The sequence below is a fragment of the Cygnus olor genome, chromosome 3 (assembly GCF_009769625.2).
Source record: "Cygnus olor isolate bCygOlo1 chromosome 3, bCygOlo1.pri.v2, whole genome shotgun sequence".
Classification (NCBI taxonomy): Eukaryota; Metazoa; Chordata; class Aves; order Anseriformes; family Anatidae; genus Cygnus; species Cygnus olor.
Genome location: NC_049171.1, coordinates 114,414,700 through 114,438,810, shown reverse-complemented (window position 1 = coordinate 114,438,810; position 24,111 = coordinate 114,414,700). Strand labels below are relative to the sequence as shown.

The 24,111-nt window shown below is 39.0% G+C and overlaps 1 long non-coding RNA gene across 1 annotated transcript in view; it reads left to right on the top strand.

Annotated features, from left to right (window-relative positions):
- The window catches only part of LOC121067787, a 138,784-nt gene that overhangs the window by 112,126 nt on the left and 2,547 nt on the right, over positions 1–24,111 (top strand). The window contains exons 3-4 of the long non-coding RNA XR_005818451.1: positions 8,162–8,277; positions 23,939–24,091. This is a non-coding gene — a long non-coding RNA (uncharacterized LOC121067787). The remainder of the gene's footprint in view (positions 1–8,161; positions 8,278–23,938; positions 24,092–24,111) is intronic.

The window sequence follows — 24,111 nt, the reverse complement described above, 5'->3', positions numbered from 1 at the left end:
TCAGTTTTCACAGGGATTCTGTGCTACTTTAAACAAGTCATGCAGACATGCTTGAGAAAAGGAAATGGACTTCTGACTGGTGCCCACATTTCAGCATGAGATTTTTGCAAAAAATGGTTCCCTGCTTGGACCGGGGCTCCCCTTAACGGCAGGAGCGAGATGGCTGTTCCCATTCAGGGATCAGCTTGCTGCTGCCTCTGAACATGTCTCTGATGGAAGTAAATAGTAAGAAAACAGAGTAGTGGGTATGAGATGGTTACTCACATGGTTCCTTCCATTTCCTACCCTTGAGTCCCTAACGTGCATTCCTGTGTTGAGAACTACTGATGATGCAGGACCACAATACCACAGATTAAAAAAAAAAAATGGGGGGAGGAAAAAGAATCAATTAGATGTGCTTATAATTAAAGTCTACTTAGCACAAGTTTGTTCTGGCTGATTGGACATGCTGAATGAGAATTTTCTTGATCACAAAATTCTGTATCAAACCACCACATGTACAATCATTTGTTTACACAGAAACCTCCATATTATCCTTTGTTTATTTTAAAATTCAAGTTCTATTTTTAAATACAGTGACATGCCAGTAAAAAACCAAAAGGAGTATCGGTATATTCATTCACTTACGGCCTCCTTTTGTTACCATCTTTTGCCCTGGCAAATAAAACAGAAGATTATGCCCTCTAATAGGTTCATTTGTAAACTCAGCGGATGTGGGCAAATGAGGGGCAAGTGAGACAGCTGCATGGCCAGGATTCCTGACTCGTGAAAGCAGCTTTTGGCAGTGGCAACCAAGTCTTTGGTTTGTTTTGCTTTGGCTGGTCTCTAATAAGGCCCCCGATTTCCTCCTTGTTCTGGCTGCTGCTGCACTGCAGAAGGGCATCTTGGGGTCATCTGGCTGAGGGGTTGTGGGAGCTTGGACTGTTCATATAGCCCAGAAGGACCAATTTCATTGCATTGGTGTTGTTTTTTTTATACCTGTTTCCCTTGAACAGTTCCAGGCACGATAATCTGTCAGATGCTCCTTTCCAATAACTCTTGGAGACTCACAAATGAAATCCGCAGCTAGGTTCCCCACTGTGGTTTCACCCATTCTTCTGTATTCTGGTCAAGATGTGGTGTCTTTCTCAAAGGGACATTTGGCTGAGCTGGGAGCTGCGGGATTGCAGCTTGAGTCACTGGGTGAAACTCTGTCATGATGCTCTTCCACAGCAGTATGATTTAGGTTCCTTTGGTGCCAAGTATGAGAGGACTTGGTGAAGTTATTTTTAGGAGCTGCTGGAGACTTGACTATTAAAGAAGTCTAAGCTTGATACTCCAGAAAACCTCCAGCAGGACCCCCTCAATGACTAGCAGTACAAGCCTGGAGCAGTCTGTGCTTTATTGTGATTGCAAGGATTATCCTGTAAAAGCTAATGCTCAACAAGTCAGTCCTTGTGTGTGATTTTTTTAAGTCAGAATTTCTCTGTTAGGCTGAAGTGTTGTGTGCTTGCCCAGCTCCAGGTGGTGTGGGCATGTGCCTTGTGAAACAAGCACCCATTTCTGAGGCTGGCACAATGGTTGCAGTATTCAGCAGCCCAGGCTTCTTGGAGTTGCAAAGGACTGTCCATTGGAAAGTAACAAGAGATCATGAGAAAGTTTGTGGGTGTTTACAGGAATTTGCAAATTTCCCATTCATTTTCTCTGAGAGACTCACAAGGGCTGGCATTTCCTGACCAAAAAAAAAAAAAAAAAAAAAAAAAAAAAGAAGGGGGGCCAGGGAGGGAAAAAAGCACTTGTCTACTTCTTATTGCTAATCATGTATTCAGAGTCACAGTAGGTATAGAAATTAACAGAATCAATCCCTGTGGATAATGGGAGAGACAATCACAAGGCTGCACCCAAGCCAGACTGAGAACTGTGAGATTTCGTGGCATGTGGAGGATTGTAGCTGCTGCAGCCCATAGCTCCAACTCGGACTTTTCAGAGATTAGGTGGTCTGTGGTGTTGGCTCCTTCTGCACATTACTAGTTTTGGATGTTGAGATTACATTCACAGTTCCCAAGTTAAAACCTCAGCATACTCCACACCCACAGATTCCCACAGTTTTGTCCTACAAAATGTCTCCTTTAACAGAAATCTCCCAGTTCTCATGTGCTTTCTTTTTTCATGTTGCAATGAATGGCTTTGTTCTGCAGAGAAGCTTGAACTCAGTGCGTTTTCCCACCTATGACCAGCTTTCACATGCATGCTAACATTTACTGCAACTGCACTTCTGAATTTCTCAGAAATGTTTCAGCCTTTTTTTTGCCTGCATGCCTCAGCTGTTCTTGTGAAAATGGGCGCAGGAGGATTTGCTCCCACTCCTACAGGAGGAGTGTCTTCACATGAACCACATGATTAGTACAAGGAAAAAAAAATCCCCTAACACCTATTCCCTCTTCTTTACTCACTGCTTGCTACTTGTTTTGGTTTACTTTTCCTGATTCAAAATAATCAGTCATAAAGGGAGCAGGTATTCAGTGATCAGTTATAAACCACAAAGAGTAATGCGCAATTTGGGAACCACCAGTTAATTAATTATTATGGCACATCAAGGCTCCTTTGTGGTTGGTGAAATACAGATGCAGGAGGGAGACTGTATTGCACTAAAGAGCTGGAAATGAAATAGAAAAAGGACGGAGTGGGAAGGGAAACAAAGTCACAGGGCAGTGATCAGCGCTACAGAAGAACTGACAGTAGACATCCAGGTCGTGTTTGTGAAACTCTGCTGGCTCTGCTTGTTTTTCACATGCCTTCTTTACTCATGTGTTTAGTCAAGTGGATCTTGTTCTCTGCAAAACATAACATTCTGCTCAGCCTAAGTACGTATGTAGTCCCACTGGGGCTGGAGAGCCTTCTCATGTGGCTGCAGTTAAGAACCATATGCATGTGCTTTGCTGGGCAGGGGTTTGTAATACATATTACAGCAGTAATTAGACTTGCTCAAAATCAAAATCAGGAAAGAATCCTTAGATAGTTTATCCACAGCAAATAATTCAGCAAGTCTGTCACCAGTGTACTTCTGGTCTGTACAGATATTGCACACAGTAATTCATCTCTATAGAAAGAGCCCATCAATAAAGGCCACCCATTCTTTCGCACTGAAGACCACCAATCCTTCAGTTGTCATGACTTCTCTAAGCCCATTGTTCCTCACTTCCTTTCTCATATAATAATTCTGACTTCCATGACCTTTCTGTCTGCTCCTCCAACACGGGTTTTAGAGCACCTACCACAGAAACAAAGCTGAATCCTAATGATTATTGGTCCTCATTCCTTTCACCCTAGATGGAGCTGTATTTTCCTTTCACTCAGTTTCCGTTTAGACTTTCTTTTCCAATTCCTTTAAACTGTCTGTCTCAGCTGCCTGGTTTGCAAAGGCTTCTTGTGCTATGTTGCTGTGTTTTTCTCACACCCCTCTGAAAGCCACAAGGTCAAAACAATGCTTCTAATCTCATTTGAAATCCCTTGTGTACTTTGTTTATTTATGGTTTTGTGCCAGTTTTCTTGACAGATTTTGCTTTTAAATTGGGGTTGCAGTTTCTTCTCAGGGGTTGAAGTTCTGACTTCATAGAAATCAATAAAAAGCTTCTATTACCTTCAGTTGGGCCAGGATTTTGTTCAGAGTCCTGAAAGAAAGATCGTTACTGCTTGTGTTCCCACATCTCCATATTTTTGTAGTCTGTATAGATACTTAAAAATCAGAACAGGTAATATTTCTTTTATCGTGTTTTAGAATGATGTGTTTGATTATTTATTTTTTTATTTTTGATGGAATTAATCACAATGAATTTTTCCTTAGGTTTGAATAGTACCTTTGCGTGTTTTGTGCCATTCTGCCATCCTTGTGGATGCTGAATGCGTTCTGAACCCCTTTGAAGCTAGTGGAAGCACTTCCACTGGACTTGGTGAACTTGTATCAAAAACACTAGTGTTTCCATACTCTGAAATCAGAGCGAAGTTAGAAAGGTTACCTGTGGATTAAAATACTTCTCATTGCAAGAGACAGTGAATCCTCCCTTTGTTCTGTGCTTCTTATTGTCCTGTTTGTGGGAACACCTGCTTTATGAGGATTTAATGGTGCACTGCCTGCTTGTGCTTTAGGATATGCTTGTGCCCTCAGAATCTTAATGTTTGCACTAATGTCACACAAATACATATTTTTCAGCTGTTTGTAAATTAGAAGAAATTGTTAAAAGCCCAAATACATTCAAGGATTTTTTTTTAACATTTTGTGCTTTAGTCTTCATTTACTGCGTTGTGGGGATTTTAGATTAATAATTCCATACAGCCTATGTAGATTATAGTCAAGCTTAGAGATATGTCTGAGCTGTGCAGAGAGGTGATGTTCAAAGTGCAGGCAGGGGTGGGAAACAGAAGTGGGATCCAGCTCTGTATTTTTTTTCCATATATTGTAGAATTTTTATTTTGGACACTTGTGTAGAAATTGTACTGTGGAAAATCTGTATCACCATTGTGAGCTTTCCCTGCAAAAACAGACAAGAACAGGTAAGGAATTAAAAAGTAATAATAATTAAAACAAATATACAGCTATTCAGTGGGACTGTTCTTTTGTAACAGGAAACTTTTCCTAACCAGAGCTGTGTATGAGACACCAGCCACTCAAACTTGAATTTGTTGCACTAACTGTGCCCTGGGGGTTTGCTGACCAGTTAGGAGGATCAACAGAAGAAACAATAAAGCATTTTTATTAGCCTTGAAGTCAGACCAGTGGGAATTTTTCAGAGAAGGGCCTACCCTAGATCTTTTTCGTAAGCTAGCTTCCTCCAAACTATCTGATAGCAAGAGAAATAAAAACACTCAAAACAAGAGGGAAAAAAGACAAACCTACCATTTGTTAATTATGTAGTCTGATGTTTTGGAAATGTCAAACTCTGGTAGCTCCACACCATTTTTGTCAACTATTTGAGTATAAATGGTTGCAGACACGTTGTCTCTGTCATAAAATTTTAAGAGCAGGATGAAGTTTGTAGGCAGTGAGAACCGTACTACCACTTGGACCTGAACTGTGTTTTGTCAACGACTTGCAGCCTTATCATCCATTGTCATGGCAATTGTGTTCTGAGGTCTTGGGTGAAACAAAGGCAGCATGAAAATGTACATCAAGAAACAGGGATTTCAGCTGGAGAAATCAATTCGGTCATTACTTCCATATGATGTTCTCAGCAGTAGTGCTGTACCTGTCATGTCAAACAGTTTTTTCTGTTTCTCCTACTGTCCAGGAACACCTGAGCAATGGAGTTACAGGATGCCTGCCCTTAGCTTAGCTTGCTGCCCCCTGAGTCAAGCTATAGATATTTTAATCAGACAAAAATAAAGATCAGTGATCTCAAGCAGTGGTGCAATTGGCTGCTAGGTAATAGTACTTCTAGAAATGAGGCCTTCTGAGCTAGGCCTTTTTCCCACCCTTACATCTTTCTTTGACCTAAATCATAGTTGCTGTAAAAGTTAAAGTCCCAAGCATTTGATATCAATGGGAAATGGGATACAAAAAAAAAAAATTAAAGATTTGATTTAATACTGCATCTAATGTGCACTGAATTTAATGGCTCTCTCTGAACTGCTGAGCATAGGCTTGGATTTTTTTATATGGATGTAGTAGCTGAAGCAGAAATGGGTTTCTAAAATAGACTTCCTAAGCAATGTCACCTGATTTTCAGTGGTGTCTTAGCGCTCTTGAACTCAAGAGAATTGAAGGTGCCCACTTTTTACAACCAAACCAAAAAAATGTGAGATTTTCTCAGATGCTTAAAAGTAGTATCAGTGAGTTCAATGACACTTCTTGCAGCTATTGACTTGCTTGAATTCTGAGTGATTTTTTTTCCCTGTATCAGAGTCTTATAGGCATCTCTTCATAATTTTTTGACTTATTTTCGGAGATGACCATCAGGATCTCATAGCAATGAAGTCAATCTAACAGTATGCCACTACTCTCACCAATGTCTTTGCACAGTTAAAATAGACCAAATTATTTCTCACTAAATATGCTAGTCAGAAACCTGAAATACCACAGCACTGATGAACTGGGGCCAGGTAGGGCCAGCTTATGTTTTTGCTTGTGATTACTAATCATTGGTTTCTTTATTGTCAAGGTCACCAGAAAGCCATGGAAAACTTTATCCCCAAATGCCGAGATTACTGGCATTTTGTTCTATTTCTTGAAGAAAAAATGTAAAAAACGTGAAGCACTTGGAGAGTCTCTGCCCTTAAATCTCTTTACAAGAAACTATTTTTTATTATTAGATACTGGACCAAGCTGCTCTGCAATTTTTCCACTGATATTAACCAGTAAATAACTTTCAGCTTGTATTAACCCTTTTCACTCATGACAAGCAAAACGGTTTTGTAGCTGCTGGACGTAATGAGAGAAACAGATGAGCTGAGAATTTGAGGCAGGGTCTGAAGCTGAGCTCTCTCGTGTTGGGACTGTTTATGAACTCCACTAAAATTCTCATTGCTGACTCCCTTTGAGAGCTGAAATATTTTTATCAAGTAGAACATGTTGGGAAATGCATCTGCGGTGATGCTGGATTTGATCTTGTGCCCGCTGAAGTAAATGACAGCATTCTTGTTAGCCTTTGGGAAATGGCTATACTCTGCAAAGATTGTCCCAAAAATACATTAGTATCCATTTGATAGGTCCAAACTGGATATCTATAGCACAATATCCAGTTCCTAAATCTCCCTGTCCAAAGACAGCAAGACCTCAGAGATGACTGCAGCCTGTACGATGATATCTAACCAAAACTGTAATATGATTAAAAATATGAATACATGTTTAGGAGGAAAGCAGCTCTTTTTGAGCAATTCTTGAGAGGGAAGTTCTCTAGTCCTGCATGCTGCTTCTTGGATGTCCATGTTATGCTAAGATCGTGTCCCAGTCCTGACTCCTAAATCCTCTGCCATGGCTTTATTACAGAGCAGGGCTCTTTGGGTAAGAATTTTCTGGTGCTTTTATGGATACTAAAGATGTGGAAACACTGCGTGATAATTTAGAATATAAAGGGAGTATCCTGCCGAGATACCCTGTCCAAGAAATCCTATGTACCTGCCAGGCTATAGCTGATCTTTATTTTCAGTGCTCCATCATATGCATATGAATCTGAGGAGTTGTCCTATTATAGAGATAGATGGGGACTTCCCTTTAAAGGGTGCGTTTTTATCTGTTTTTCTTTATATGCAACATAAAACATCTGTGCTATGAAACTTTGAGATATTTTGTTTCACGTTGATTTTCAGTGAATCCTCTCCAAATGTTGTGCTGCTCTGATAAGAGTTCTTACTCTTTTCTACATTGATGCCATATGCTATGGATGAGGAAAATTTCATACCTACTCTCACTTTGTTGCAAGAGAGGAAAAGTAGTTACTATGACCATTTAAAAATTCTTCTGCTGAAAAGATTCCCAGGTACTATTGTGTTTTATTTATGGGAATTAAGGCTCAGAGGCACTGGTCTATAAAGTTCATTAGGTGTTTAAAATATATTTGAGCTTCTTGGCCAGAGAAAATTAACAATTGGCAGGAGGTCACACAGGAACCTTTTGGTAGAGCTGAAAATTGGTTCCAGGCTCCCTACGGTCCCTGGAGAAGGATTCTGGCTTTTCTTCCTTCGCTTTCTCTTGTGGGTGTTGTACAAAGTTCTCCAATTCAGCATCAACTGAAGCCACCAGAGTCTAGCCATTGGCTTGAAAAAAAAAAAAAAAAAAAAAAAAAAAAGAGTCTTGTGTATGAGTAGCTGTATTATCACGAAAGCTATCTGAACTGTAGCTACTTATCCTGGCCATAAAGGTGGCCCTTTAGAGCTAGTTTTAGTTATTAAGTTTTTATCTTTCAGGTTGTAAGTGTTCTTGGTGGAATTTCTTTTGCTTTCTGTTGCAACCAAACTAACTGCCTGAGGTGCACTTATTTTCCCCACTAGATGTGTCAGCTTTTTATGTCCACCACAAGAAAAGAATCAAGGCTCCTTTAGGCTGTCATCAGTGGCTTTGAAAGTCATTCTCCTCCTATGCTGTTCCAACCCTCAAAAATAATGAAGATATCCAAAATAGTTAATCTGTGCTGGAAATTGTTAGTAAAAATAAATATTAAATTGGTATTTTTATTGTTTTATATTTCAGGTCTTTACGGCTAGCAGGGAGACTACTATGATTTCAGCTGCAATATTTGATGGATAAATCCCTTATCCCATCTGCTTGCTTAATCCAGGATTCTGAAATGCAAATGATCAGAAAAGGTAAGTGTAAGGTTCTTTGTATTTTCATCTGGCTTTTAACTTGGCTGTGCTGCTAATAAGAATGAGTCTGCAAGGTTTGGGGGCCCAGTTAGACTCGTGAGTATCTGAAATGGATGTTGTTTGATGCTGCTGAGCCTGGTACACCAGAACAGATCTCATTACAGGTTTGGGGCCCAGGTCACAAGAGAAAACAACAGATGGATGAAACGCACATAAAGAGAAGGGAAGATAAAAGGAGTAGAACTGGGAAAAGTTTAGGCTAGTCAAAGAAGTGAGGGCTTAGTGGCTATCTAGTCTGGTTCCAATGGGATGTTTTGTATTTCTGTCCTCTGTGGAGGCAGACAAAGGAGTAAAGACAGAGGTGGGCAGAAATTATCCTAGACAGAAAACTCTGCTAAGTTGGTCCTAACTCTGAATATGTGCATAGCCTAGAACTGTGCGTAAGATGTGATAATTTTGTCTCTGATAAGCTGGGTAATTCTGCATGCAAATCATAAAACTAAGAGTATTTTGTGTTTTAAAACTAAGCTAGAAGACACATAATGCTGGAAAGCTACTCTGTATGTTACAGTCTTTTCCTGATGACTTTGCAAATCTTCTTCGAATTAATGATTCATCTTATTCATATAAAAAAAAGAAGATAGAAGGTTTTGTCATAGTACTTTGCTATGTATAGATATCTATTCAAAATGGGGAGAAGAAGGAAGGGAGAGATGGGGATGGGCTCTTAAGGGTTGTATTTAGCATTAAAGTCTCACGTTTAAAATAATCTTTTTGCATTCAACTGTGGAAACAGTGTCAGAATCCACAGGGGGCTGTTGTGTTTGAACAAGGCTACTCAATTTGGTTTTGGTTAAGCATAATTAATTTATTGCAAGACATGCAAGTATGGGGATTATCATCTGATTCCTGGGAGGGTGTGTGTTTTGTTTTGTGTTGTCGTTTCTCTCTGTCTCAGTTTAAATTTATCTCAATCACCCAATTTTTTACAAGCAAAAAGGATTGCATTTGGGGTACATCTTAGAATGTGTTGTTTATCTTGACCAGAAGCATGGCAAAAGAAGCAATCTTGATAGATTTCTATTATGAAAATGAAACAATCAACACGCAGAAATATGAGGAAGAAATTACACCCATTAAATACATCTAGACTGATGAATGATATGATGGCTGCCTATTCAAGTTGGAAATTTTACACATGATTGAAGCTTTATTTAGTCTAATGAAATGTGCTTCCTGAATGCTGCATCTGAGTGACGGCGTGACCTAGAGCACAAAAGAAAGTATTATGTGATTAGACTGAGATCATTCTCATTTAAAGTCATTGTGATATAATTTTAAGTTTTTAATTAGCAGCATATACTTTTGTGTCCATTGCCTCTTTTATTGTGAATACCTTTTCAGGTCTTGTCCTTCCACAGGCTTTTTGAAATTCAGCACGGATTAACAGCAAAGGGGTTTGGAGTTGACTGATCCCCGCCCCCCTTTTTTTTTCTTCCAGTTGTGAATAGTAAGGGGGGGGGGGCAGGAGCTGATCTTTCAGAATGGGCTCATCTTGTGCTGAACTCTTCATGTGGTCCATAGTGCATTCTCTACATTTTCTTTATTCTGGAATCCAACTTTAATCACTTTTTTGACTTATGAAAATATTAATAGTTACATCCTTTAAATTAGTGAAATTGCATCAGTGTTATTAGTGGTGAAGCCACTGATTCTACTCCCTCCCTCCTTAGTTATGGTAGCTGGGATTTCAGGTGAGAGCTGTGGCATTGTACTGCTTTACACCTAGCTAGGATTGGTACCTAGATTTCCTACACCCCCGTTTTACCTCACTTCACCTTTATGAGCTGGGTCTTTACTTTGAAGCTGTTTTTGTATACCAAACTGGAAGGCAACAAGCCACACAGAAAACACCAGTCTTTTGATTAAAAAACATTAAATCACTTTTGATTTATGCAAAATTTAGTGTGGTTCATAATACAACTTTATGAGCTATTGAGATTTCTGGCACCATAAAAGGGTTTTGATAATGGGCTTCAGCAGTTGTTACTTAAGGTGATGCTAAAAAGTAATGAATGGGGAAGTAAATGCAAGGGGAGAGTTTGCTTCTCAAGTCCACAGTTCTTTTTTTTTCTAGCTGGAGAGTATTACGAGGGGTAGGCAAGCATTAAACAGATTCAGCCTGCTCTCTGTGCGTGAAAGAGCTCACTGCAGACCCCATATTTTCAGATGAGCATGAACTTGCTGACCACGATCCTGAGTTTTAGCTTGTTAGCTAGGTTGACTGATGAACACTCAGGACCAGACAGATAAGCTAGACACATCTATCTACTGTATGTGTTCAGCCAGACTAAAGCTTTATCTATTACTACAAACTGCACTTCAAGAGCATATTTTATAGCTTTCCATTACTATAAATTAGTGAATTTGGAGCCTGTGGCAATTTAACAACCTCTTTCATGAGACAACTGAAGGTATGCATACACCTGTAAGTACTTTATTTTGTGCCCATGTGGAAGATTCGTATCTCATTATTCGTTAGCACAACTTTATTGCTGCCTTTAGTTAAAATTTGGGAAGGCAAAAGAGGAAAATCAGAACAGCCTCTCAATGAAAGTTTTTAAAAATATCTCAATTTGAAATTTAAGGTAATAACCTTCTCAGATCATTTATTTAACTGAGCATGTGGATATTTTCTTGCTCAGCTTTTTGCTTCCTGCTACTACGAAAAGTATGAAACTAAAAAGAGGACATTTAAAGTGCACGTGTGAATCGGAATAAAATCCAGTGTTGAAATATACAAAATAAATGATCTTTCCTTAAAGGAAACTCCCTTCCCTCCTTTTTTTTTAATATATTTTAGTAAGTTATTCATACATGTGTTTCACAAAGGTCAAGCAGCGCATTTATAGATAAGGAGATCCAATTCACCTGGTCACTGTGATACCACATACATAAGGCAGGCTTCAGATATGCTCAAGACCCCTCCCCTCCATTTTTTTTTAAGCTATTGTTTTATCATTTTTTTTCCTTTAGTGCCCATAGTAAGTGTGTGTTGGTGTGCAGGGACAGCATTTGGTCTCAAATATGACTACTAAATGGCTGCACAGGGTAGGTTGCTGATAAAATACAAGGAAAAGGTTGTATGTGAAAACCTGGTGGACCACAGTAAAGGTATGCAGCAATTGCTTAAGTTACAGTTTATCAATAGCAAGTTCTTTCACTAGTTTCCCTTCAAATGATATTTTGTAGTTCGTTAATCATTTTCTAGTAATTGGAGAAGTCTGGGTACAGTCTGTAGAGTAAATGGCTGGTGTAGATTTGGACCAGCCTTTGTGCATTATAAACTTGTCAACAAATATTTTTAGCCATGGTGCAGTGGCTAGCATTGAAGAACAGTGGAGAAGGAGGAATGATAATGGATATGGGACAAATTACACATCACAAATTAATTATATGTACCACTTGGCACAACAAACATGAATTAGGGGCATGACCATAATATATGTTTTTACTGCCAACAATTATTATCTGCTTAAGTCACATCTTGGATGAAGAGTGGATCTTGTGATGTTACGGTATATGTGTGGAATATGAATAAGTGGACACCTATGGTTTTAAGGTATAGAGATGGAGATTAACTACTTGACTGTGGATATACTTCAGGTGCATACGGAGGAAGATTTGGTTTCCAATGCTAACTGCAGTGACTGAGTGGGATTGTTTCCATAGGATTCAGTGGGTTTTTGGACTGAGTCCCAGAGCCTGACCTGATACTTTTCTTAGAGGTATCTGAGAACACGCAGGCCTGAACATCCAAGAGATTAACAATTGCTGGAGTGATTGTAAAGGGCCACTGCAAGACCCTTTATTTACAAGTTAAATAACTTCCACAGTGTATTCTGGTGAACTTTGGGCAGTCAGTGGTTAGCTTCCCTTAAAATCAGACTGAGGAAGAGGTAGGGCCACCTCCTTCCATACGCAACAGTTTGGCTGGGTACACATGTTGCTCAGCTGTAGAAATTCTGAAGCAAAGACTGCAGCAAGTGTTGAGTTTTGGATTCATGGACTGTGGGAAAACTAGTCAGCCTTGTAGGTTTCCTCTGCTGCAATGCGACTCTTGATCACTGTAATTTTGAATGATTTCTCGGACTATGTGAACCACAAACTGACCCAAGCATTGCTAAACAACAAGGAAGAGGAGCTGCACTTCTTCTAAGTGTATTTCTAACATTTGTCAGTTCTGCTTGCACTCCTCAGGCCTGAGGAAATGAACTGAAAGTGGTTTCCAGGGATAGTCCACTGATAATTATGAAGAAACTCACAGCCGCACCACAAAAAAAAAAAAAAAAAAAAAAAAAGTATTTGTACTGACGAATGATGGTGATGAGGATGTAGTTTAAAAATACAACACACTTTTTTTTTTTTGCAAAGCTTGTTTCAGGAAATCCTGGATTTTAGTGGGAATTGGGAATCTTTCTTCTTTGAAAAATGATGCATTTTAAGAATTTATAGTGCTGTATTTTCACAAGGTTAGAATTTTTGGGTCTAGCTTGTGATGTGCTTAAGTAAAGTAATGAAATTCAGTCATTTTTTCTGCTGTAAAGATATTTACCTGACCATTTTTATTACATAGCTGTGTAAAAGTTGATAACAGAAGAATGTAGAAATATTTCTATGCAAATAGGTGCAATAATTATGGCTTAAGGCTATATACAGTACATGTAAGGAATTCATCATACATTTAAATACATATAGAAGCAGCTCTGGAGCTGATTTAAAAATCTATGGCAGAATGACACCAGCATACATCATCAGTATCTGGCCTTCTGAAATTCAGAGAACTCATTAAAAAATACAGTTTGTGGTGGAGGGAAGCATAGAGTTATATAGCAAGTGAACACAGGAATGGCTGGCAAGAGAATGGTGTGCTACAGATGAACTGGATGGTGGACAGATTTGCATGTAAAACACATGGGAAAAGTCCCTTCTGTTTATTTTTTTTCACCCCCTTATTAATTTACCACAACCACAAGCCATGTGTTCTAGTTCCTGTCTGGGAAAAGATGCTGGCTAGGCCATGTTGTGACTTAGTTGAACTAGTGATCTAAAATCAGCTGGAAAACCCCAAGAAATTCTGAATTGCTTATAAAAGCAATTTTTAAGTTAAGGAGCGCTGTCTGTAAACCACTCAGAACAGGGACAAGTCCATTCTGGTCATGTTATTGTGTTCCCCGTTGTGTGTTAACAGCTGTAATGAAGGACATTAGTAGTTGAAAATCAAGCAGACAAAATATTTTCAATGCAAGCTTATGCCTTATATTGCTGGATTCATAGTCTGCCCCAAAGTCTGTGTTTGGTGTAAGCACAGCAGTGAGTAGCCTGTGCCCATGCTGCAAGCAGTAAGTAATGTATAGTCATCCTGCCACAGGGGAAATCCAGGAAACAGGCAAAGCCCTGCTTCATCTCCTCCTTTCCCTTCTTGCTTTCAGGAGGAGAGAGAAGAATGTTCCTGTCCCTTATGTGACACAGATCTCTTCTGCATCAGAGATGTATGGCAGACTTGAGGTTCTCTCTAGCCCTCCCTCTCTTCCAGCCACTCGCAGAAGATTGAGCCTCTTGCCTGCCCTCAGCTATTGACTTTTGATTCCGTATCCTAGATAGAGATGTGGACATTTTTACTGTCCTTATCCACCTATTTGTCAGCAGATACGAGTAGTAATAATTTTCCACATAACAAGGAAGAGTGAGAAATGAAAATTTAGAAAGAGAGGTGTTGATGTTATTATTCAAAGGAAAGCTTCCTTTTACAGGTGCTTATTTAAGGAAAAAAAAAAAAAGGAAAATACTAAATGTTAAAATGTATTTAAACTTTGAATTGCATATAGTGTATAATTATCCATAGTGACTATTATCACATACACACATATATTTTGCAGTGTTATTTTTGCTCATTTTCTGGAGCTAAGACTAAAATACTTTCAAATTGATATCTGTGATAATGCAGATGAGAGGGGTTTTATTTATTTTTTAGCATGAATATGAACTTTTAAGTCTTTTCCTGGAGGTAAAGGTTTTGATTTTGATTTTGGAAGTGTCAAACAGCGTAAATGCCAAAACAGAAGAGGGTTATTCTACTGTGAAAATACTCTTGGCTTAGGTGACAGCCTAAACTGGTATAAGTATCTGGGATTAAATGTACTTTTTTTTTTTTTATTATTTTTTTAAAGAAATGGCTTAATTTTCAGGGATGTTATGCTATGTTTTCTCCCACAGACCCAATGTGTACAGTAAACATGCCAATGAGACAAGCAATGAGCCCCCATTTAGGGGCTGTTTGTGTTAGGCAAGTTTTCCCTCCGCTTACCTGTGTCTGTGAACCTGAAGAATGAAATGTTTATGCACAAGAAAATTTGAATCTTGATGTGAAAAGTCAGTATGCAGACAGGTAGCAGCTCAGAATTATCTAGATGTGTTTGTGTTTGATCCCACATAAGTGATGTAGCTCATCACTGTGCATGCCAGAACTGTGGACCATATACATCACGTACAGTACAGCATACAGCTAAAAACTCAACCTACAGCTATTAGGGCTCATGGGAAAACCCTCGACTAGTGCTAAAATAGGACGAACAGCCTTGTGACAAGAGCTGGCACCTTCATGACAGGCATATCCTTTCACACTGTGGTATAATGCAGTTCAGCATGCTTTGAAGGCCCAAATTGGTGGTGGTCCTGGCTTATCTTTCAGTAGATACTGATCTTTATCACAGTCATAACAAACTATTCAGCAGAGTTGGAGGGGGTGAGAGAAGCCTTTGGCTTCGTTTAGAACAAGTCTGATGTGAACATTAAGATATTCTGTGCTTTGAGTGGCTGGCCTTTTTTGTGTTGAATTTTAAGATGTATATAAAACGTGGTGTTATATTAGACCTACTCTTGCACTGGATGGAGCAAAGAGCACATTTCAGTGAGATGCTCAAAATATCAGGCTTCTAATTCTTGTAGTTTGGATTTTGAACAAAAGGGCATTCTGTTTAATTCTTTTATAGCTACAGCTGAGTGGCATGGATTTATGAAGTGAAAGGATGTCTGTTCTAGTATAATTTCCCAGGCATGTGCAATTTTGCCTTGGTAACTTCAGATCCCCTTGATTCAGAGTTTGAGTAGAGAAAATACAAAATTTTTCAATGGTTAGAGGAAAGTGGGGCAAAGTGTTATCTCAGAACTGTGATATTAGGCTTCCAGTGGACACAGAAACTTGACACAAATCAAATGTCAAACTAGCTGATAGTAGACAGGAAGGATTAGTGTTGACACAGCAGACCTGACCCCTGCCAGCAGCGTAGCTGTGTTTAAATACAGCCACGTCTATCTGAAATCACCCCAGGCATATGAGCAGCAGAAACTGAAGGTGAAGATATAGGAAATGTGGTGCGATAGGACATTCTCATGCCTAATTGGGCTGACAGCTCAGTCTGGATGGAGGACAGTGTTTATTTACTCTTTGTTGTGTGATGAGCAACTAGAAAGATATGCTTGCTTTAGCTCATGCTGATATTGGTCCTAACACCGTCTGGCTCCAGCTGCAGTAAACCAGGACAATACAACACAAAAACTTCCTATTCACCATCACTTTTAAGTCTGTCCTGGCACAGATATGCAATGACCTCAGACCACAGTTGGGTCTAATAAGGAATTTATCTTCATGGAAATGTGACCTCTTGCTACCAAAAGGCTACAAAAATACAAGTAACAATGGGCAAATGAAGATAAAGGTTTATCCTGGCCATGTTGCATTTTCCAAACAGTTCAGCCCTGCGATGAAAAAACTACAGTTTGACATAGAGTGCAGTCTGAAGCTTTTAAAAAAGTTATCAAGGTCATGGTTGAAAGAACACATTATTGTTTTTGTTTTTATTGGTGAAAATTTCTGGATTGATTCTCTCTCCTTTCGAATGATGCTGACAAGCATTCAGCATCAGTTTTCAAATCCCAGAACCCAGTTTGGTCACAAGAACAGAGATTTCAGGAATTTCAATTTTTCACCAAGGAATAATTTTCTCTCTTAACCATCCACACTAAGAGCTCATACTGTGTATGTGCTTTTAATCTTGACTTCAGTATATTTTACTGTGGCTAGTTTTACTTACAGTTTAATAACTTCAGCCTTATTTTGCCTCAAGCCATATTATAATGAATAAAAAGCTTTTCCTGTGATTTAGTTGAATTTATACAGCTGCCCTTGAAACAGCTGCATAACTTTTCCTACTGACTAGGAAGGAAGGCAATTTAATCTACGTAGACTGATCAGCTGAATTCTACTTCCAAATTCAGCAGTGCCAAAAAAGCATGTGGAAATGAAACCAGATTCATGAGCGCACTTTCAGATATTGTACCTGATATTGGTATCTCTTAGTTATGCTGGACACACAGAAGTAATTTAGACTGAATAAGGATCATATTTTTATATGATTCTGTATGCCACCATGTACAGTGTACATCTTCAAGCTGATGAGGGCCTCTGGCACAACAGTAATGGCTAATTCCTTGTTTCCAAACTTAAATGGAAAATGGTAAATAGATTTGGGAAGAAGTTTGCATCAACCATTGAGTCTCTTGTAATTGCATACTGCTAGGTTCTTCCCACGAAGCCAGTAGCATGATCGCTGCTGGAAGTCTTCCAGAGAGCTTGCAAATAGCTGTGATCCAGCAGCTGCTCAATCACAATCTACAGAGAGATGTGTCAAAAGTAAATTTGCAGAGTCTGTGCAGGGGATCTGACCAGAAAGATGTGGCAAGCTCAGAATTGTATGGCTTCAAGCCTTTAACTTTGTTCATTTTATTTCTTAGATGTTGGCATCTAAAATTGAACTATAGCCAGGATCCTACATGGGTTCCAGCTGACCAGGGGCCTAGGATAGTTAGTAATATGTGCTGTATGGGAATGTGCATACAAAGTGCAGGATGGCAAATAGGAAGGAAGAGGCAAGAGGCCAGTAGGATGAAGCTTTGGGAGCACGTGGTTTGAATACAACTGTGAAACTCAAGACATATCATCAATTTGTGAAACTTATTAAAGAAGAGCTCAGCTTCATCTTAAAGCATGGAATCCTCTCTAGAATTCAAGACACATGAGAGGAATTAACTTGTAATTCCTAGTAGTCTCCTGAGTACCTGTTAATAATTATGGTTGACCTTTCTGGTCTTAGAAACTTTGAATTACCTAGTGTTAAACCTTTTAGAGTAAACTAGAACACAGCACAGAATGCTGAATGTGAAAAGTTATGTTTATTAATACTTCTGTGTCCTGACAAGTATGATGAAGTATATGGTTCTTACTTGTTCAGGATTAGCAAATATCAAGTTGAAGAACAATGATTTACATTTACCAAGAGAAGTCTTGCAAAAAAGGAAAAAGGCAGCAATAAACTCTACTCTGAGATCATACTATTAAACAGAAACATTATTAAAAGAATTTTTTTTTTTTTGAAAATGAGAATTGATGTTTTCCTTATTACTGGAACAGCTGGGCAAACTGATCAAAGCCAAACCAAAACAAGGACAGCAAAAGTGCATAACATTCATTTCAGTATTAAAAAAGAAAACAAAGAGCGAGCAGCAAGTCAGGTTTGATCCTGGTGTGGAGTGTGCACTCTAAAGATATTATAACATAATAAAGTTGAAGCTCCCAACCAAATGTAGAGATATGGTGCAATGAGTCCTGTAGTGAACCTTTTATTCATTACGGCTCTGAAGAATTTCAGATCAGTTCTCCATTCCAATATAAAGGAGGCTTAAATGTAGTGTTTTTGTAATATATGTTCAGTTAAAATCCCTCCTCCCAGCTTTCTGCTGCCAGAATGAGGTAAAGAACCTGGATATTTTAGAATTCATAAGCCAAGCAGTAAAATGGTGCACATTTGTATCTAGCCTGATTAAGTTTTGGGAATGCACCCAGAGAAGGCTTGGCTTCATCCGCACAGATGCTGATGGATAGACACACCAGGACTTTATTCAATGAATTGCTGTGTCTTAAACCTTGGCAAATGTCATCCGTGAAAATTCATGGGGAATATAAGGCAAGAAAAACCTGACTCCAGTTGTTGTACAAAACCACTGTACAGAATGACAGCTGGGCAACCCATCCACCTGCAAACTGACAAGAGCTGAACGTTAGGAAGTTGTGAACGAAGCACTGAAGAAATCTTTGTTCGAGGCCTGCATTGAAATACCTAAATGTCCTTGATCTCCACTTGTATGGGAGAAAAAATTGAAAACCCACCATCTCTGGGCAGAGAGAAATATATGTACTTACTGTATAATATTGTACTAAGAAATTTCAGGGAAAAAAAAAAAAGAGCCCCAAGTTTTGTCAATTATGTATTAAAAAAAAAGAAAAAAAAAAAAGGTCAATTTAAAGTTTGGCAAGAGAGTTTACCATCAAAATACTCCTTCTCTAAGCTGTCTGGAAGCCTCTTGAGACAGACCCTTTCCATCCCTCTCCTCCTTCCTCTACCACAACTCAGGCCTTTCTGCAGCCGTATTTTGGGATCAGAAAGTTTTTCAGATATGAAGTCTTGGACCTGTTCAGAATCCCTATCTGCTTCATTTCTGAGAAGTATAGTAAAGGCAGTAATTATCATCCTTTAAATATTCTGAATGCTGTCTTACTCTGTAGTGGGTTAGAAAATGTGATCATACTAAGGCAGGAAAAAAAAAAGAAAAGGAAATTCTTACATTATTAATGGGATAGAAAATATAGCCTTTCCCGTCAGTTTTAATTCTTACTATGAATGTCCACACTGTGTTTGTGACATTTTTAAAAGCCTGGATAGAATCACACTGAAGTGAGTGTTTGCGAAGTTAATAGAAAATTCTGGACCTTCAACTCTGATAAATGTAACTCTTGAGTGCTATGAAAAATTTCATTTTCAAGGAAGCCTTTACTTTTTTATGGGAAATTTTTCCAGCTGAAAACTTTTACTGCCTCTACTATTCATTCCCCATTATGGACCAGATTTGGAAATACCTGTGAAAAACAATATATTTGGTTTCAAGGAAATCACCAGGAATGCATGGATGAAAGCATTATAATTGAGGACATCCAGATCTGTTCTTACAAAAATGCTTGATATTTACATGGTCCATTACCTACATGTGCTGAAGACCATTGCAACCATTGAAACTAAAACTCCAAGAGAGTGAGAGTTAGCCAAGAAAGTCAGCTGCGTGTGACTTTGAGAGTCATATCCCAAACACTTGGAATACATCTGCATCGCCTGTCAAGTTGTGCCATATTTGCAGTTTGATGGGTTTGGTCCTAGAACTGTTGAGATATAATAGCGGAGGCATGTAAAACCATTGCAGTCACAGAAAAAGGATGTTTCAGTATCTTCGTGCACAGAATTGTTTGTGTTCAGAACTAGCAAGAGGAGTTACAGATGTCAATCAGAAAAAATGAGCAATTCACTTGCTCTTTTGCAGAGCATTCTCTTGAATTCTTTATGATGCTTTAAAAAGATGGGGTTGGATATGAGAAGAAAACATACATTATTCCTGAAAATATTCCTGAGCTTATTCATTTGGAGTGACTTCTATTTAATCATTAAGGTAACTGGGTAAGAAAAATACAGAGCAGGAAGCTGAAATATTTGGGTTCAATTCCTGCTTTGGGACAGACTTTCCATGTGATTATGAACCTTTGTTTAGACTCATGTTTACCTACACAATGGAAACACAGAATATGAAAACTCATGTCCTGGGCTGCATCTCAACCCCAAATGATCTCTTTGTATCTTTTAATGCTTTTTAACTGGGAAAAAGAGTACTTCATTTCATTGTGGTCACTTGAGGTTTAATTCATTATTAAATTTTAAAAAGTTTATTGAAATTCTCAATACGAGATCTCTTGATGCTAAAAATACTTATTGATTACAGGAATCTTTGTTTGGAATCCTGTGTTTCTGAAATGGATAACTGAAGGATGTTAATGGACCATTCTGGAATGCAGGTTCTCCCTTCTCATTGGAAGAGCTGTAGCCACTCTTTCTTGTTCATTTCTACAAAATGTATGAGATATATTTGTTCTAAAACAGAAATAATCCTTCCTCCATTTTTCTGCAGTTTTGCTAGGTGGATTGCAGGCCTAACTTTTGAGTGTGGCTTACTATATTAACTATATTCTTCATGCCATTCTCATTGTGAGCTACATTGAAATATGACTTGGTTGAGTAATGAAAGCTTTGGGATCCTTGCTAAGAGCATGGCTACATCCTTATGCCGTTAGAGACAAGTTCCCAGTGAGCTGGTGTTACCTTCACAGTTCAGTGCAAATACCCTGCATATGTATGTCTTTTAGAAGAATAAAATTCACATTAACGTGATGCTTTGGATCTGTGTCTCATCAAGACTATTTACTGTGTTAGAACTATCACCTGATATAAATATATACAACTTTTGGCTCCGTTGACATTTTTTCAAGCTAGCTTGAACACTTCCATGTGATGTTGTGTTGCACATTACAGGCTTAGTTATATGGTCCTTTGCATGGACCTGAAGTAAAATAGATTTTACTTCTACATTAAGTCCCTTTCAGCAGTGTGTAAAGAAGTTGGAGAACTGTAGTTGTACATTTATGACTCTAGGTCCACGTTCATCGAATCCAACTTCAGGCACTTAACTGTTGTGATGAAGCTAGGAAGATAATTACATAGGTCAAGTGGTCTTATGTGAATAGATGTATGCTAAGGAAATCACTATTGTGTTCTCTTGACTGCGTAGACAACGAACATTCTAAATTAATGCACTAGTCCTTGATCCATGTTTCTTCTTCCTTAAATTAATCCAATTGGATTAATTTAAACTATATTCACAGTGGCAAAAAAAAAAATAAAAAAAATCTGGAGAGGCTGGAACGAGTGTTTACATGTTAGCATTTAAACTAGTGTAACCAGAGATTCACATCCTACCTTTATATTTGTGTAACTTTTTCACATGCACAAGTCCCTTTTTAATTGTTTCAGTCCTTAATAGTGTTTGTTTGATCAAATCTGTCACAAATTTGCCAGTTCTGGGTTCACTAAGTATTGAAATATGGATCTGTTTGGGCCTCTTCTCTAAACATCAGTTCTTCAAGTTTAGCTGAGTTTCTAGTAGAAGTCACCATCAGATTTCAGTTCTGTGGAAAAAGCACTTGTTATAAATCTCAAATAGTCAGTAATTGATCACAGTCTGGAATTGTAAAACTCTATCTAAGTGACTGAAATAGCATACGTTTGTGGTATGGTATGTGGTTTCAGTCCAGGTCAAGGAAAAGAGAGGCCTTGGAGAATATGAAAGTCTTAAGCTTTCCACTAATAGAATGGGTCAAGGGATAGTGTAGTCAAAGCATCCCATCATTAATGCTATGTGGTGAAATAAACTGCTTTTGACCCTCAGTACTATTAGTCACAGGAGACAGATGGTTCTTTTGTTCATATCTCTGAGCAAATTGTTTGCTTCTGTCACTTTATTTTTTTTTTTACTTTTTTTTCCATTGGGTGTGATGACAGTGCAGTTATTGAGGTCACCTGGGATAGATGGAGATGATCAACTATGATCTAGCAACACAGATCCGATTGTAATTTCCCCAAAGGATCATTTTGAACTAGCAAAAGATGAATTAACTTCATTTTTCCTCTCTGCCATCTCACCACAACCTCCATCCTGGTAAGAGTTAAGAGTGGCAAACCTCTTGTTGATGTCAGTAGTAGCTGCTGCTGGATGAGCAATATGCTTGAAAGTGAAATTGCCTGGGTATTTGAGAAGCTAAATGCTGACTGAGAAGCTTAAGTTTAGGTTTCTAACTTTAAAAAGAATAGTTTGGGCCCTGCTTTCTGGCTCTTTATACATGTTGTATTCACAGGCTGTTTTTTTGTTGGTTTGTTTTTTTCTCATTCAAAGCATTTACTGCTATAGCAACAATTATTTTTTGGAAGAAAGACAAATTGAGTATGATCTTCCTCTGTTATGATGCAGAACTTGGGCACCCTAACTACCTTTCCTTCATGACTGAGACAATGTCTTTTTGTAGCTTGTTTATGGTGTTAAAATAGGAAACTGAGTTTTAAATATCTGAAGTTTCTAATACCTTAGGGGATGAAAATTTAACGGTGTGGGGAAAAAATATGTGCTAGGGTATGTATTAGCAATCAGCTGAACTCATCTAAGACCCTTCCTGTTAAACTATTCAATTCCCTTTTTTCTTGTTCTTTGTTTTCAGTACTGTGGCATGCTTTCAGGGAAAAAATGTGTTTAGGCAGTGGCTGGAGCGGCCAGCAGAGCATGCACGCTCTTATGCCCTGCAGAAAAGAAGCTTGTATATCTTTGCTGGCAGGGTACTAGGGCGGCTTAGCACAGCTCAGACAGGCTAAGTGTATGGCTAGATGAAGGAATCGGGCCTACCTCCAAAGAGATGCGTTCATTCAGTGGGGCTGTATTTAGAGTTATCCTGTGTGAAGTGTCTTCTCCTAAATCCCCTCCTCCTTTGCGGAAACATGACCTTTCATTAGCACAAGGCAAGATGGTCAGTCCCTGGAAGCTGGAATTAAAACTGAATAACCTGAAGGTTCAAAAAGTTGCTGCTGATGGCCTCTTTTCTCCCCCAGCTGCTGAGGAATAATAATAATAATAATAATAATAATAATAATAAATGCTCAGCTGAAGAACTGAAAAGCAATAAAGGGCTTGCAGCTGGTGGTGGCCCTGACATCCACCTCAGTGTAGCAGTCTGCCAAGCAGATGAAGAAGAGGGTGGTCTAATCACAAGAAAATTAAAGTAAAGGGAAGCAGGGGGACATGTATGACTGACTCCAGCCTTTGGCTTGTTAGGGAGGAGGAGATATTGTTGTTATTGTTAATGCCAATTAGAGACAAACCTCTTTCTAGGCAATAAACAGAGGAGGATGCCTACAGAGCAATCCAGCTGCTGGAATGCCACCAAGTATCTGGTGGAGCACCTGCATTCCAGATGTGCATCTCTGCACCACTCCATCTGCCAAGCACGCCATCTGCTCCTAGCAGCTTAGGAAAGAGTGCAGAAAGTTATGGTTTCCTTATTGATGATTATGGACTTGCACCTTTTAGGCTGTCTCGGCCTCCTTTAACCTACAGGCAAAGCCTAAAGCAGTGTTGAATTCCTCTGGGTTCGGTTTATTAACAATATTCCTCTGGCAAGGAAAAGAGGGTTCATTTTTTCTCTTAGGCCATGGTAAGTCAGGAGTAAGTCAGTGGAGTTGTACTGTCCAGGAAGCAGTGGGGTGAGATCAGTCAGGCCATGAGGACCAGCATGGTTCTGCTGTAGCAATGTTCCGCCCTGCAGAGTTGACATCCTTTAAGTTGAAAGTTGCCTGACTTTCCTGTGAGCCTTTCTCAGGTCAGTTAAAGGGGAGAGATTGGATGAAAGGCAGAACAAGGGAAATCCCCAATGTGGCAGCCAAGGACAAACAGCAGCAAAATCAGCCCACTCACTGTGCCCAAGGCCAAAGGGTTCACACTAGCTCTATATCTGATCAGACTGGTTATGTTCATACCTTACAGCATTTTGGACTGGAATTAATCTCAGCCCTGTGGAGTGCTCAGGGGTCTGGCAACAGAATTAACTCTGAGTGTTTTTTTCCAGGCCTGTTAGGATATTGTTGCAGAACTGTTGAGGTGACCAAACCAAGTCTGGTATCTGCTACTTTTGGGAGCAGTCCCTGAAGAGAATTTTTGCTAGCACGTGCCTGGATGTGGTACTGGAGAAGTCCAGAAATTATCAGGGACTGTACTGTCAGTTAAGTATTACATATTCCC